The sequence below is a fragment of the Ailuropoda melanoleuca genome, chromosome 10 (assembly GCF_002007445.2).
Source record: "Ailuropoda melanoleuca isolate Jingjing chromosome 10, ASM200744v2, whole genome shotgun sequence".
In the NCBI taxonomy this organism is placed as follows: domain Eukaryota; kingdom Metazoa; phylum Chordata; class Mammalia; order Carnivora; family Ursidae; genus Ailuropoda; species Ailuropoda melanoleuca.
The window spans coordinates 96626995-96633007 of NC_048227.1; the positions used below are offsets into that span (position 1 = coordinate 96626995).

Sequence of the window (6013 nt, forward strand, 5' to 3'; positions counted from 1 at the left end):
TTGACTTTGGGCATGAGTGAAGATTCAGACAGATTTCCATGACAAAGAAAGGTTTGGGGGAATAGACATATCAAACTCCTTTCTCAAATACGATGGCTCAGTGAAGCTGTTTCTTGAAAAATGTCTTGCTAGTTTTTGGGGATATTTTAAGGATAAAAAAACACCTTTATAGGTTTATATGTATTTTGCTACATCAACACATGTCCCATTAAATGAGGCCCACCTTTCACAGAGTGCTCTCAATATATTTGCCGATATTTCTAAGGGGTTTTATTTTATTTTTTGCTGGAGAAACAGTATAAATCTTGTATTATAACAAAGGAATTGATATATATAAATATAGATACCAATATCTATATCTATACATATCTTTTACAAAGAACTGTCCACTGACTGAATACATTTAAGAGAAAATGATTTTGAACCAGTTCTGCCATGACCAAGAAAAGATCTTTTTATTATACCGTTGGCTTTTAAATTAAGCTTTTTATGCATAATAAATTCGTAACAACCTTAAAAAATGCTTAGGCAATTACCCCAGCATGATCCCCAAGATGCCCATGCTTTGTCACTGAAAAACAGTTCCTTCGTGTCGGAGCCGCTGATAGTTACCAACTCTGTCATACACAGGCTAGAAATAACCTCTTATCTGTGACCATGTAGACACAATTCTTAGGTGAGGGCTCTAGTCCTCATGACCACTTTCTTCGTGGTGAGTTTATTCTCAGTGTTTTTGGTTGTAAGCCTTGAAACGATTTTTGGCTAACTCAAAATAAGAGATAATTTATCAGAAGGAAACTGGCCAGAGGCTTGGGAATGGGCCCGGAAGCGGTGAGCAGGGAGGAGAGCGATGCTCTGAGCACAAACCATCTGTCTACAGGGCCATCACCAGGACTGACTTCACTGCTGTGATCGGTGGCCTCTGTGTTCCCTCGCCTTCAGGACACTCACTCAAGGTTCAAACTCCAGAACGAAGCACCAAGTTGGTTAACTTAGCCTGCAAGCCAGAATTTATCGGAACAGGAAGGGGGAGGCGGGCTCTGACCAGCAACAGTATCCACAATGGTGGGGAGGTACACAGAGTGCCGATATGTAGGCTCTGATGCAGGGTGACCAAGCACGACAGTGCTGACTGGAGCGCCATTATGGGCCCTCAGTGGTCCTGCTCATGGATGGCAGTTCACACCATGTCAATCCATCAGAGGGGTTCTGACGGTGCTGACCTTCAAAGGGAAGGAGATGGATTCACTGTTGCTTTAGTAGGATTTCATGCCGGTTTATCCACAAGGAGGAACAACCAATTAGGAGATGAAAAATAAAAATGTGCTTGTTACATTTTCCCCCCCAATATTTGGTATTTGTTCTACCAGAAAATAATGAATCCAACGTAAGCTAGGCAGGCTACTTTCCAGTGGCAATTTCTCTCCAAACTATTTTGATTTTCCCTCTAACCAAAATCCAACTAAAATTTTATTGAAAGCTAAGACACATAAAGATTTACTCATAAATTTTAAAGGACTATTTGGAAGTCATTTTATTTCTGACTGAATGGTTAACATTATGCAGACCAGTGCTTTTTCAAACGTTGATGTACCCAAGAATTCTTGAAGGAATTCGTTAAACTGTAGATTCTAGTTCAGTACATGTGGGTGATTCAGTGGGCGCTGTTATTCCACGGACCTTGAGTAGCAAGGATGCACACAAACGGTTTCGGGAAGATGACCAAACTCAAGGTGACTAAAAATGACGAGCTAGAGAATGAAGGGCCTTCTGGACCATAGTGAGAGCTCTTAACTCCATCTTGGAGATCCAGCAATCTGACTATAATGATCAGACTTTTATTTTAGAAGGATCAGTCTGGAAGTTGTTTGCAGGGTGTGCAGGAAGGGAATTGGATGAGATCTAGAGGACTAAGTAGTAGACAAGTAATCGAGTCATCTGGGCAGAGAGAGTTCAAAGGCTACTGGTCCAATCTACAAGGCACACTCAGTGTGACAGGAATACACTAAATTATTGTGCCAGGTAAGCCAGGCTTCCACCTGTGACCGTTATAACTGGTGAAATATAAAGTGATCCTCCTTCAGTCAAACTCGACTCTGTCTTGTGCAGAAATAGAAAAGTAAGCTCTGCTTCTCTTAACTTCTGTCACAGTCGCTGAGTACTGTTGGAGCATGGAGGGTCGCGGTGTGAGGAACAACAGCAGACTTATATTTGACCGCAAGACCAGCTACCCAGAAGCCTCTTCAAGTCTGATGATTTTGTTGCTGCCAACAGTTTCCTTCCAAGTGGAAATAATGCGTGGGGTAGTACTGTAACACGGACATGAACAGCGTGTTTCATCATCTCGATCTATCTTCAACTATACCTCCCAGACATGGCCTGGTTTATAACATTGATATGCCTAAACCCAAGAGATATTTAGTAAGTCCAAGTGAGGTATCCTGACCCTTAGCAAATTTGAGTGACTAATGTTGCCCCGTGATGAATGAATAAGAAGATTTTGAAGTAAAAACGTAATTCCAAATAAGTCAAAATGCAGTGTCACTCAGTAAATATGCTACATACAATAAATCCTTCTTGAACACAAAGAAAGAGAGAATTTGAATTAATATAAATCAGGTGTTCTCTGCTAACACAAATTCAAGGTTAAACCAATGTTTAGAGAGTATTTGCGTGAATGGCCTTGCATTAGCACTCATGGGGACGTTCATTGCTGAGATTACGGATACATTTATAAGAAGAAAGGAAATGATGAAGTAAATCAGATAATGAAAACAGATGGCTTAGTCTTCCTCACAGTTCCCTCAGTGTGTAGAACACTATTGAGCACGTGCACAAGCAGGAATGCCAAGGTCATGCTTCTACTTGAATAGAGACAACTTTAGAAATAACTTTGGATGCTTTTCTCTTCTTGGTGATCTGACTCTTCCTGTGTACTTGCCACTCTTTTTAGCCCTAAAGAGGAGTGTGTGTTTATGGAATGATCCTGCAGTAGGAAGAGAGAATGGTGCAAGGAAAGTTACATCATTCAGGAAGAGAATGCAGAAACCTTTCATGGGAGAAATGGAAGGGTGGAGGGAACTCACGAAGCTGATACTAAGGGGCTGTACTTAGTGGCACATTTGGGAATGGGGGGAGAGATCACTACACCGCGTGCAGTAGGGCAACCCCAGTAGTTGAAGAGTGGAGATAGTTTGTTTGGCCAAGTGGTCTTCCATGCCCATTCATTATAAGCTCCCTTGTAGCCTAGGAGAGGTTGAGAAATTTTCAGTGGAGTAACGGAAGAAGTTGAGTTTGGAACTTGCAGAGCTATCATAGGGGTTCTGTAGAAAAAAGCAGTGTGACCTCAGAGTAGAGACAAAGGTGTGGTGCTTAGACAAGAACGGAACAGCTGACGTGGCCAAAACCATGGTAGTCTGAGTCAGGAAGGGGCCACGAGGCTCTGAGCTTACTAAAAGAGCAGAGCAGTAGATGTATTGCTGCTGATTTCAGGAGTGGATACCAGCAGGGTGCCAATGACCAGGAAGAAAAAGAATATTGGGTTAAAAGGGTAAGCAGAGACCCGGAGCATAGGACGACATTCTGCGCATGGATCCAAGGGCCATGCTCCCTTCTGCCGTGATTAGTTACAACCATTCCCATTTAATCAGATGCCATCCTGAATTGGAACCTAATTTAAGGCTTAATTACTTTAAGGGAATGGTTGCATCTTAAAAGTAACTACGCTGTACATTATTTTAAATAAGGACTTTGTAATTTCTTTGAGTTTTACTTGATTACAAGCTGAACAAATGTGACATTTTAGGTTCCAATCCAAGAAGCTTTGTTTTATAAACTTTGAATTAAAAAGAAAAGTTCAATTTAAATTCACACTGTTCATTAGAGAAAGCTAAGAAGTGATCTTCCCCTAGCATGATGGTGGTTATATTATAATGATTATGCCTACTTTACATGGTGAAGACAAGTTATACTTGTGAAATAAGATACAATGCTTAGGGATAAAAAATTTTTCATGTTTCTCAAACTTGTTAACAACTAGTTTCTAGACAGTGCTGCTGCCTTTAATTATTTTCTTTCTCAGCATGTTGGCTTGGATAATTTTTACATTAGGAAGGATGTTAAATGTTTTAAAATATTTTCAGGAGAAATTTGTCGCTTGCAACACAACTGGAACTTTCTCTGTCTGTAGGACTTTGATGTTTACATGGGTATGGATGGTCCTAATGCTACATGAGAAGTGTAGATAAATGACTCTCTCTGGGGGTTTTATAAGGCTGCATCTTAGCACACTGGAAAAACTCATTTGCTAAATGGACCCTCACTGTCCTAGGAGATGTTTACTCTGCTCTTTCATGTAAGTTCAGCCTGCTTACTTCCAGGGTTCACCTGATTTTGGTCATCTCTCCTAATCTTTCTTGTCATAGCATAAAAACTTTCATTAGAATTCTGTGAAAAGACAAGTCAAACTATTTTCAGGTTATTTATATTTTAGTATGTTATTTTCAAAGCTGATCTTCTGAGAGTCCTTCTTCTTATCTGTGAAAATAGGAGTTATTCCATGGAAAAATAATTTTAAAAACGAGAGAAGCAATTCTGGTCACTTTCATCTCTTTATTGTTCATGGTTAATATTTTTCCTAAGAAGAATCTGAAATGTAAAAAAAAAAAAAACACTCAAAGAAATTGGGGTGTTCTCTGTATTTACATAGCTAGTATATTTGTAGAGAGAGTGTACTAGACATGGGCTTTGTTCAAACTCTTTTCCTGAGAAAAATAATAAAGACATCTAATATAAATCAAAGGATACAGGATTTAAAAGGCTATTGCTGAGATTTTGTTTTCTTTCAACGATGAGGTGTCTTTGCCAATTGCAACAGAAAATTTCTTGCAAACAGGAGAAAGATCAGTCCGTGCTGCCTGTTAGAAACGTGGTGTCATTGATGCCCACTGCGTTTCTAGGCACCAACAGCAGAAGGCACTAAAACACTGCAGTTCATGGTCTGCCTGCCAGCTGTGGTGGCTTTGTGTTCACAGCCCGCTCGGTGAGCCTTTTGGTCTACGGAGGGACTGAAGCTCAGGGCTACACTGTCCCGACAGTTGATTTTGGGGAATGAAACACGGGGTATTTTCTGTTTTCTTTCCGTGCACGGGAGGGACACTTCACAAGCGAGCTCAAGAATGTAGTCCACTCCCCCTTGGTCTCTTTGATTCTGGCTGGCAAAAATTCGTGTTTGGGTGCCTGAGTGGGAAGGAAAGTACTGGCTGGATCTGCTTAAATTAACCACTGGTCATCAACATTAGGAAAGTGACAGGAAGGGAAGGTCTTCAGGGGGAAGCTCAGGGATCATTTAGGGGGGCAATGGGTGAGGCAACTCATTTGTTACACCCCTCTAAATATCAGAACTTTTTCTTATTTTTTCTGATGTTATTTTTTTTCCCCTTTCGAAGTGGTAAAATGGTATATTTTGGGATCGCATATTAGGATAAATACCAAGGTTAAGAAAAGCAGATACTCTTCTTTCATGCTGCTTCTTGAGTTCGACTAGAAAGAGTGAGGGATCATTGCCGTGGTATGGATGAAAAATGTGTGATGGAGAGCAATCCTAACGTTAGCTATAATTCCGGAATTGCTTTAAAATTTTTTTTTACAGATGTATTGATTAGCAAGGCAACAGACACTTAGCAGAGTATTTCTGTTTTAAATGATGCAAAAATTTCTGTATATAGACCCGAGCAGTATCAAAAATGTTTTTGCTTCTGACATTAAGTAATGCTCTGTCATTGGAGGTATATTGAAAAAAAACCCTCTGTGATCACTAATCACTGGTGTTGATGGGATGCCCAGGCCCTGTGTTGAGCTAGGTTCTCTGTTCTTTGGGCTTATCTAGAATCCTGCAATCATAATTTTATGACAATGAAAATCACTGATAGCAGTACTGGTGATGTCATCGGGGATAGTGATTCACCTAACAGTTTTAAGATGTGAACACCTAAAAGTAACTTTATTTCTTAAT

At 40.2% G+C, this 6013-nt stretch overlaps 1 long non-coding RNA gene across 1 annotated transcript in view; it reads left to right on the top strand.

Moving 5' to 3' along the window:
* Nucleotides 1-2628, top strand: part of LOC117804094 — a 59514-nt gene extending 56886 nt beyond the window's left edge. The window contains exon 3 of the long non-coding RNA XR_004628266.1: nt 2152-2628. This is a non-coding gene — a long non-coding RNA (uncharacterized LOC117804094). The remainder of the gene's footprint in view (nt 1-2151) is intronic.
* Nucleotides 2629-6013: the final 3385 nt, after the last annotated feature.